This window comes from Cricetulus griseus, assembly GCF_003668045.3.
Source record: "Cricetulus griseus strain 17A/GY chromosome 1 unlocalized genomic scaffold, alternate assembly CriGri-PICRH-1.0 chr1_0, whole genome shotgun sequence".
Taxonomy (NCBI): domain Eukaryota; kingdom Metazoa; phylum Chordata; class Mammalia; order Rodentia; family Cricetidae; genus Cricetulus; species Cricetulus griseus.
Genome location: NW_023276806.1, coordinates 201424639 through 201435611, shown reverse-complemented (window position 1 = coordinate 201435611; position 10973 = coordinate 201424639).

The following is a 10973-nucleotide window of genomic DNA, read 5'->3' as shown; positions in this document are numbered from 1 at the left end:
AGAATCAACTTTTCTTCCATAAGGCCACTGAAATGTCGTCGAGTCTGTAGCTTATTTTGTGAGTATGGTCTTAAAAAGCATTGCCCTCTAATTCATTTGCATGGATTGTTTCTTTGAAATGATGTTTTCTCTAGTTTCTTTCAGTAATGTCTTATGGTTAGTACATTAGTGTTTTGTCTTTCATGGTTAAATATATTTCTAAACATTTTACTATTTTGATATTAAGTGAAATTGCTCTGTTAATTTTTAACTTTTTTGTGTGTCTTCTTTGCTGCGGTATAGCAACCCAAATGAAAAGACTACAGGTTTTCACCCCAGAGAAAAACACATCCAGAAGGAGACAAAATAGCAATTACACTAAACTAGAAGTTAAGAAAAACCTTTCCTTTGCCACTTTGGACTTTCCTATATCCAAGTTAATAGGAAAAGGTTAGTCACTATGCTGAGGAGGACAGCTGATTCAGACTAATAAAGAGAAATTGGACAAGTTCCTCACTATGAAGATTAGAATGAGTATATGGTATTATAGGGGCCCTCTGTGCATATCTCTTACAGTTATCCTTAAGATACACAGTGACCTAGCACAGTTTTCTGACAATGACTTTGGTTTCATTAACAATTTTTATTGACTTCATCAGATTATTTTAAAAGTGTTACATCTTATTTAATTTTCAAATACATGATAAAATGATTCTCAAATATCTGGTTCTATTCTTGAGGGAAGTTATGTAGTCTGTGAATTTTTCTAGTGACATTTGGTTTAAAATTATAACTTTATACAGATGAAGTAGTAATTCGTATATTGCTGAGGCAGAATCATTTAAGTTGAAAAGCAGCTTGGGCTGAATAATACTTTTGAGAATATTTGAGAGACTTGTAATATTTGATAAACTATATGTTTATTTCTTTATTTTTGTGGTGATGTTAAAATATTGTGATGAAAATAACTTAAGGAAGGATTTATTTTAGCTAACAGTTCTAGGTTTATGGTCTATTATTGTGGGAATAAAAACAGCAGGGCTTTGAAGACTTGGTCAGTAACACAGAGCAATGGATGCATACCTGCTAGTACTGAGTTTGCTTTCTCCACTTACATAGTTCAGAATCTCCTGCCCAGGTAATGATCCTCCCAAGAGTTATGATGGGTTTTCATCCAGTTGGTTAATATAATCAGGATTCTCCCCAACATGAATGCTCAGAGGCATCTCTTCTGATAGATACTATATTTTGTATGGTTTTTATGAACACTAACTATTATAGACCCCATTTCAAAGTAAAAAAAAAAAACTGGAACATAAATTACCTTAAATTAGTCAATAGATATGTAAACAGTTGTGTTTCTTCCATCCCACTATCTCTCTGTCTCTTTCCTTATATTATCAAGGTAACATAGATAAATCTTGCTTCTGGATTTTTTTTTATAAGTTTCAGGTATATTTAGAAATATTTACCCAAACTCTTGTTACACCTCCCTGAGCTCAGAATGGTCCGATCTAGTTAATACTTGGATGGGAGAATAGATCCATATTCTAATATTTAGCGAGTCATTACAAAGCCTACTGAAAGAAATTTAATAATGTGTGTCCAAATAGTACATTTTCATTGAATTTTGTTTATGTTCTACCATATATTTATTGCATCCTCTACCAGGTATATGAAGTAATTGCCTGCATTCTGCCACTGATGGGGACAGTGATCTGGACATACTAACAAGATAGCATGGGTGATAATGCTTTTGAAATGATTTCTATCTATAACATTTTCTCAGAAAAGCTATTAAAACTTACCAGCTTGAATACAGAATCTTCTCTGTGCATATTTAGTTCAAATTACATATAGTTAGATGTTCATAATATCAATTTTATAACATTTTATTTATGACTTGAGTATTATATCCATAAGCAATGTCTTTTTATTCTTTACTAATATGAATTTTATTGGTCAATTATATCTCATATTTTATGCTTTATTTTGCTTAGTTTATTTTATTCAGTCCTTTTCCCTCAAAGTTTAATTCTGTCTCTGTATTTCAATCATCTCTCCTATAAACAGAGCATTATTTATCCATTTTCTTTCTCATTGACCGATTATAACAATTTCTGCTTTCAATTAGGTCATGTATTTCACTGACATTTAACATGCTATCAAACAATGCCTAGATTTTATTTTGTTGTCTTTTTGATATTACATTATTTTTATTTTAAAATACCTTTATTCCTCATTCTTATTGTAGCTTTCATTCAAACTCTTCACTACTTTAAAAGTCATTTTTGAATTGGAAATATTTTTTGTGATTAAATATATTTTAATTATGGTTTCTCATCTCACCAGATCCCCCAGTTACTCTTTACTTGCCCACTCACCCAAATCTATACCCTTGTTTTGTGTAATTAAAATGCAAACAGGCATTTAAATAACAACAATAATAATATGAACAAAAAACAAACAAGAAAATAAAGATCCAAACAAAAGGCACAAAAAAGCACATACAGACCCTGACACACATACATTCATATACATACAGAAAACCCCTACAAAATGAAAGCCAAAACCTGTAAGAAAATAGATTCCCCAACAAAGCTTTTTGAGATAAAACTCCTCCAAAATTACCACTGGATTCATTTTGTGTTTGCCATCTACAGCTGGGCATGGAGCCTCCCTTCATGTGTTTTATATAGACAGGAAGACTCCATTTGGGAAAACTAATATTTCCTATGCCAGCAGTTCTCATTTGGAGATAACTTCTGAGATAGGGATGGTGACATGTGTCTACCTCACCACACAGGTTCCTTCCAGCTGGTTTCCTCTTTTGCTGTCCTTTCTGTTCCAACCTTAATGCCTTCCTCTTGACTTTGGATTATATTTTACATGTCCACTGCAAGATATTCATGGGCTTGTGTTTTAATTTACAGAAGTTATATAAGGCATGATTATGTATAAATACATATATATGTATTTAAACTTTATCATCAATTTAAATTCCATACTATATCATCTTTCTGCATGCTTTAGAAGTTACACCAAACAAAAACTCTATTTTGGCAAACAGGCATACATTTTATAAAAACTATGAAAAGTGGTAATTCTTACTTAGTCATCCACTTAGTACTTCTGAAGATTTTTCATTTCTTGCTGAATATGTCTTTTTCACTTTAGTAGTCACTTCCTTCTATAAAAAGAATTTTATTGGGAATTTACTATAGTGAAAAACAACTGAAGAAAAATTCATTTAAATTTCCCATTGTTTGTTTTACTTTTGTTTTGATCATCTCTCCCCTGTCTTTCAAACACACACACACACACACACACACACACCCACACACACACACACACACACACACGAGAGAGAGAGAGAGAGAGAGAGAGAGAGAGAGAGAGAGAGAGAGAGAGAGAGAGAGAGAGGAAGTAGAATACTGGGCTAATTTTTCCTCAAAACGCAGAAGATTATGTTCCACTGTGTTACACTCACCATACTGGAAATCGTAGTCATCCAAATTATTGACCTTTATATGTAATACATTTAGTGTTTTTTATGCATGTGGATATGTGTAAAGTATTCATACATGTATATTTGTTTGTGCATGTGTGTACACACTAGGGAGCATGAGTGTGTATGTGAAGGACAAATATTAACATCAAATGTCTTTCTCAGTTGCTCTCCATCTAATTTTTCTGTTACAATATGTCTTGCTGAACTTTGATGTCACTAACTTAGCTAGTCTTGTTGGCAGCACTGTTCTAGGGATCCATCTATCTCTGCCTGTCTGTGATTACAGCTGTTTGCTTCAGCATTTGGCTTTTGATGTAGGTATTGGGGATCTGAACCCAGATTTTTATGCAACAACATTAGCAACTGAGTCATCTCTGAAGTCCCTCTAACCTATTTCTTGAAATGAAGGGAGAAAGCTCCTTGATGTCCAGTCCACTACTTAAAACACATTTGTCATGGATAAGACCACATTTTTAATGTGTAGTTTATTCTTTCTGGCTTCTCTCACACAGCATGTAGCTCCAAAGATTCAGCCACATCATTTAACTTATCAGAGATTATTTTTTATAATAACTTAGTAATTTTGTGTAATATCCTACAATGTGGCACAATCTTCTTCCTAAGCAACAGCAACACTACTATTTTATGAACTCATACTTCCAACTTTAAGTATGAATAATGTTTCATATTTTTATGAAACTAGTACAAACAAAGTGGCTATTGATATGTATGGACAAAAAGTATCTTTATTTCTATTGGATAAATACCAAGGAGTATAAGCCATGTTAAGGAAAACATAATCATTTATTTTGATAAGAAACTTTTGTTGCTTTTTCCTCAACTGCTAAGACTGAGATTAGTGTTCTTATGCACAATCAGAATTTCTGTTGGTAAAGAAAAAAAGAGTTTGAATTTAGTTAATAAATTTTATGAGCCAACAAGTAAACAAGTACATGCTGATATTGTGTAGGTTATGAAATTTGAACCCACCAAAACAGTGACTTTGGCACACCACTGATGCATAAGTTCATATTTATCTTTCAGATCCTTGCCAGTTTTTAACATTATTTTCAGTTGTTCATTAGTCCTATAAAAATACTTCATACCAAATATATATAACTAAGCAAACAGAATATCACGCTATGCTTTGTGTTAGTAAACTCTTAAGATGATATTTATTGGTGATATGTTTGTATTTGTATGTATATGTTAGGTTATTGCCCACCAACTTCAATTTTCTTGAATTCTAGTACCGTGTATGGCATTTTCTGAGTTTTTAAAGTATATTCACTTTTAGGTTACTACACTCCTTTGTAATGCAATAGATCAGAAGATCTACTTTATGTTTGTGCCATAGAGTTGGGAGCCATTTCATTTGGCTGAAAATTCCACAGTAACAAGCTCTCCTACACAACACATTGCATTTTTACAGTTAGTTTCTAGAGTTGAATCTAAGAAAAATGTGAAGTAAGTGAAGTCTCCTCATTTAGTATTTATTTCATTCCTGGAGTTCAAGGTCTTTTCGTCTCCTGAAAATCTTTACTGGAGAAATCCTCTGAGGAGCTTATCAACACTAATCTCTTTAATTATTATTCTGCCAAGAGGAATTTGCATTTAACAGAGGTTAAATCTGTAGCAAGAGTAAAGATGTTGCACTTTTAAATTGGTTGGAAAAGGCTCTTTTGAAAAGAAAAGTGGATGATGCTTTGAAAGAGTTTAGAAAATCCCTCCACAGTAACTTCCCAATTAAAGAAGACTATTACACTAAATCAGCTACCTTAAGTTTATTCTTATCTAAAAAACAAAACCAGAAATTGGATAAAGAGCAATTAAGTAATTATTTTTCATTTTTCTATGAAGGGTCTTAAATTGGCACTATGATTACAATTTCTAGGCTACTATTTTACTTACTGTAGGTGGTCAGTGCTCTCTGAGTAAGTCAACTCTAGAGCACTATGTGTTAGATAAATAAAAATCAGCATAGAAGACAGAGCTGAAATAGTATTGCACCAACAATAGAATCAAATCAAATACCTCCTTTATTCAACAAGATTTTGACAAATATCAATGTATTCTTTTAAAATATTTTAATAAGATTTTTGACGTTGAACAGTGGGGTGAAAAACTTAATAAAGTGACATATTTAGTTGTTAATGTTCTACTTAGTGGACAACAGAAGCTGCAGGCTTGTTAATGGTTGAGTTTCAAAACAGCACTCTAAAACTGGGGATTTAGAAATTCCTGGGAAGCATGTCACCCAAGTCTGGAAATAAAACTGGCATATAGTACCAAATATAGAAGAAAATAGGAATTTAATTGAAAGTGGATTTAATTATATTTTTCTTATTTAAAAAACAGAAAATTGTCAAACTGAGACTCACGTAATCCACTTTAAAATTCATGTGACTTTATCCTCAGTAAGACACAATTAGTTAGTTATAGAGTTACATTAAAATTGTAACAGAAATGAAATAAATATAATATAGATGCAATAACATGAACAATACACCCAAGACTATGTTTATATTTTTACATTGGAAATGGGAATCCAAAGAATAAAACAGATAATAAATAAATCAAACATTTTCCTTATTCTTTGTGTGTTTCCAGATGACAATAAATATTGGACTGGTGGCAGAAAAAGTATTATCATAAAATTTGTACTATTCTATGTTATGAATGTGGTATTCATTATGTTTTACATTTTTTCTAGAGGAGTTTTCCCTATTTTTATAAACCACCTATTTAATTAGAATGCAGAAAATTAAAAGTATTATCATATAATCAAAGAAAAATCGGGACACATATTCTTTGAAAGATAATCATAGACACACAATTCTAAAGTCATTCCAAAATACCTCGTGGCAGTGCATGTCAGTTAACACCGATGTCTGTAAAGAGTATTCTGGTATGGAGAGGGCAAAATTCAATTGCACAGTTTTCTCAATTGAATAGGCATCATGCACATGGTGAGATGAAAGCCTGCAACCAAATTGGGCTACAGATAAGCAGTGCGTTCTGCCATCCGCCAACCAGCATGTTTAGAAAAGAAAACAGCCCTCATCATCCTAAACCCCTGTCTACTCTGCAGCTGGCTTGGGCCTAAGAGGCTCCAGTTAACGTCCTATGGAGCTTTGCTGCCAACTTGAATCTTCAAGCTTAGTCATAGTAACAATGGCATCCAGTGAGAGCCTGGCATCAACTAGAAGCCTGTCTATATCTGCTATAGCTTCTGCCTTTGAACTATTCCATCCAAGTGTAATAACCTTTTACTCAAAGAAGTCCACAGATACTACGGAAGGCAAGTGAGCCATGCACAGATGCCTAAACTTTTGGCAGTGATAACAAACACTGCTTCTTACCTTAGTTTGGATGGCCTGGGACACAATGAAATTCTAAGACAAAACAGCACAAAAATCAAAGTGGGGGTCTCAAGTATAGCCTTATAAAATGTAATCTTTATTCAGCCTATTAAAAAAATAAAATGTTCATGACAAAGTGAAGAGTCTACCTTCATGTCAAGTGTTAAATCTGTCTTGATACCCCCACTCTTCCTTATTTGAGCCAACATGAGATATTAAGGGCTACCTCTGAGAGCTGTGGAGACTGACAAGGTATTGATAGCAATTGGTGACACCTGCTCCAGAACCTCACAAGAACAAAGTGGCTCTGTACTCAGCCCTTCCCGGAAAACTTGAGGGAGATGGTGATACACACAGCTGATGCACCTAAGACCTGGAGACAGGTGTCTGAGTTTTTACCCTGTAGTATCCAGTCTGCAGGTGACACTCCTAGGGAAGTTCTTTGTTGTTTGACCCATCCACCCTCTAAGCTAGTTCTTCCTGTTAAAAATATTTGTCTCATCAAATGCAAGAGAAAGCATGAATAGATCATTAAGTAAGAAGTGCTTAAAATTAAAGGTTAAATGGCACAAAACTGAGTCAATCTTAAGTCAAAAAAGAGCAGTGTTCACTGGTGTACAATAAAATAAATTAATCTACAGGAGATCAATAGTGCTCACACGTGATTTTTTGGGGTCTTTGGGGGTGATTTTCTTACTGACAAGTTGTCTATATTTGCCAAGAGAAATTGCCCAGAGAATTAGGTTATTGTCAGCTTCTTAAGACCTTGTAGGGATGCTGTCCATATCATCGACATTAATCTCAGATTCAATCTGTGCCAAGATGGGAACTCAACTGAGAAAATATGTATTTAAAAGGTTTTTTAAAGACAAGTTTTGCAATTGCTCTAAAAATAAAAGCAATGAACAATTAGGAGATTGTCTTAGGATGGAAATACCTTGTCCTTGTTACCTTAACTGGCTGGTTGACAGATCTTCTTGGTAATAAATGATAGTCATCATAGTAGTCAGCATTCAAGGAAGGGAAAGCATTCTGTTGGCAGAATTATAGTGAACAGAATCTAAATACACTCAAAATGGGAAAGTTTTGCAGCACAGATGCTCCTGATGCTTGTTGAGATGTAGAATATAATGTACTGCTTGTTCTGACTATGATTGAACATATTTAGCTTATATTATATTATATACAGATTTTATATTTGAGACTAATCCCTAAGTTAGTATTTAGAAGTAATAGTTTTAGATGAGTTATTTGATATGTCTTGGGCAATATGGCATAAAACAATCAGCAAGATTCAGCTATAGTATGTTAAAAGATCTTTTAGTGTGCAGAAAGCCTCACGAATCAGTCTTTGCCTTCCAGTTTATTTGAGGTTTAAGGTAGGGATCCTTGTTTTCTGCCACCATTTAAGTTTAGACAAAATAACCTGTGAGTTTCCCAGGACTCTCTGGTTTTTCGCCCCTGCCCCCATTATCTGTAGAAATATTCTGATTTTACAATTCATTTAGAGCTATAATCATTTTAGAGAGTCTACACTCAGAAACTCACACTTGTGTGACAAGCACTTTACCCACTGAGAAATATTCCCAGCTCCAGCACTGATATGCTTTTTTTTTTGCTATATTTTGCTAAGTCAGGTTAAGAAAAACTTTGATTTGTCGGAGTCTTAGTTCCTTCAGGTGTAATGTATGAACTCAGGGTTAGGGTTCTCCTTTTTTGAAGATCAAATAATATTCTAGAAGAGGAAAACTCTTTTTAACTTGTTATCAAATTACTGAACAAAAATTTTATTTCAACAGCTTACTCCTATTTTTTTTATGTTGATAAAAACCTCTCTTTCATAATCGACACCTTCAAAGCTGTGATCATCTTGAAACATATTCTACAATATGAATGGTTTAATCTAAGGAATAATCTTTGTGATGCCAACAAGTCAAAGATTGGACAAAACCCACAGATTACCACCATGCAATTGAAAGTTAGATTTATTCCCTGTCCGTCTATGCCATCTCTTTCACCAAGTGAAAGTCTGAAAGAGAATTCTGTTTAGGACAAAATTAACTGACTGTGTGGCACAGAGTTTCTATGAGCAGCATTGTTTTCTTAACGATGTGTTGGAAACACAAGTTCTGTGGAACAGGAAAAGCTGATGAATGGAGCTCAGGAGACATTGCATGCCAGTGTGAGTACACCACTAATCTTGTGGAAAGCTGAGGTTGGCATTCTTTTAGCTAGAACAATAAGATGCTCCCAGAGGTCCAGCTTGCTGTCTAAATAATACAGAATGAGCCCCAGGACCTCTTTCAACTAGCCCTAATTTTTGCATGATACTGACTCACTACCTTATTTTCTCCAACAACAGACTATTTTATTTTCTCTTAATTTTTCCAAACTGTGCCTATGGGAAAACAGTCTGTCTTCTACATCGTGATAGCTATCTCACTTCTGCCTACCTTTCCAGAAAAATCTTGATTCATAAAGTAAGACTCCACGAGCTTTGAAGCCTAATGGCTAGAACTCAAATCTCAGTTGCTCTGATTATAAGACACCCAGTGTGTTACTATCTCAGGGCCTCAGTTTACTCAGTTATTAAGTATAAATAACAGAAACATTATATCCAGTTATTTTTAATGGCGAAAAGTGATGGAGGAAATTTAAAACACAGGAAAACTTGTTGGACCTATACAAAATTGATTACTAGGCAGTAAAGGCCTTAAAAAGCAACACTTACTGACTGAAGTAAGAGAAGGAATCTTCCAGTTATTGATCAGACATATTGATCTATTACATAGTGCTAAGCATTTAATCTTTAAATAAACTTATGCATTTTTCTGTACAATGAAGAGACAATGGAAGGCCTTGAACAACCAGCTAATAAGCCACAGAAGTAAAGATTGAGATTTCAGAGCCCTCTGGCCCCAGCAATTGGCTTTTTGTCTTCAGGTCAGACTCTCTGTTCATGTATTTGCTTGTGCTCTGTTACCTACAGCCTGGTCTTAATGATTTCAAAGCAATTCATGAGATAGTTCAGATGCAAGGAATCTTCCACAGTCTCAGATATTTGCACGTGACTCCAAAAACTGGCACTGTTTTAGAAGGTTTGGAAACTTTAGTATGTGGGGATTGGCCGGAAGAAATAGATGGAAGGTGCCCAGATTATGTGGCTTATAAACCTTGGCTCTCCAGGCTTCCTGACTCTTTTCACTTCAGGATGTATTCAGAAGTAAGAACACAGCCTCATGTTCCTGCTGTCTATCCTTCCCTGCCATGATGGTCTGTTCCATAAGCTATGAATTAAATTTTAATTTAATTTGTTTCTTGTCAGATATATGGTCACACTTACACGTAAACTAGCTAATACAACTGCTTCCTGTGTGTAGTCCGGAGAGAAGCACACTCATGGGAGAGATCTTTGTAAACAAGTCAAAGTTTATTATTAAATGGAGTCCTAAAACACTGGTACTGAATTAGGTTAATTGCTTGAATTTTGATAGATATAGCTTGACATAAGTGGAGAAAGTGGGAATGGAAAATAGCTGCTGGATGAGAATGGGATGAAGATTTGTGTAAGAAAATGGACATTTCTGATATGAGATAGGGTCTGAAGTTAACAATAACAATGCGATAAGCAAAAAAGAAAAAAAAATCACTAAAATAAAATCAAATGAACAACAGTAAAGAAGTTCAATTCTGTCTAAGACATGGGCTGACCTGATTTGAGGTACAATATCTTTGAAAATTTTGTTCTGGGGTAATGAGAAGGGACATGGAGATTAGGAACTAATACCTTAGTAGAAGGGACACTGGGAGTACCATGTGTGGATCTCCATTGTGGGAGAGCACAAGGCTTTAGAGTCTTGGGTTCAGAACACCACATGCAGCTATAGAGACCCCATATTAGCAAAAATCATAAAACATTAGACCTCTATATACTTGACATACTCTTTACAGAACTATAATGACAGTCCTTTAGTATTATCTCCACAATAGTGACAGACAGGGAGGAAGCTTTACATCTCGTCTCTCACTTTGCTTTGCAACATCCCAGAGAGCAAAGCAAAGGAGATTTCTTTAAGCTTCTGTTCATTCGAAATTCCCTTATTCACTAATGATATCTTGGA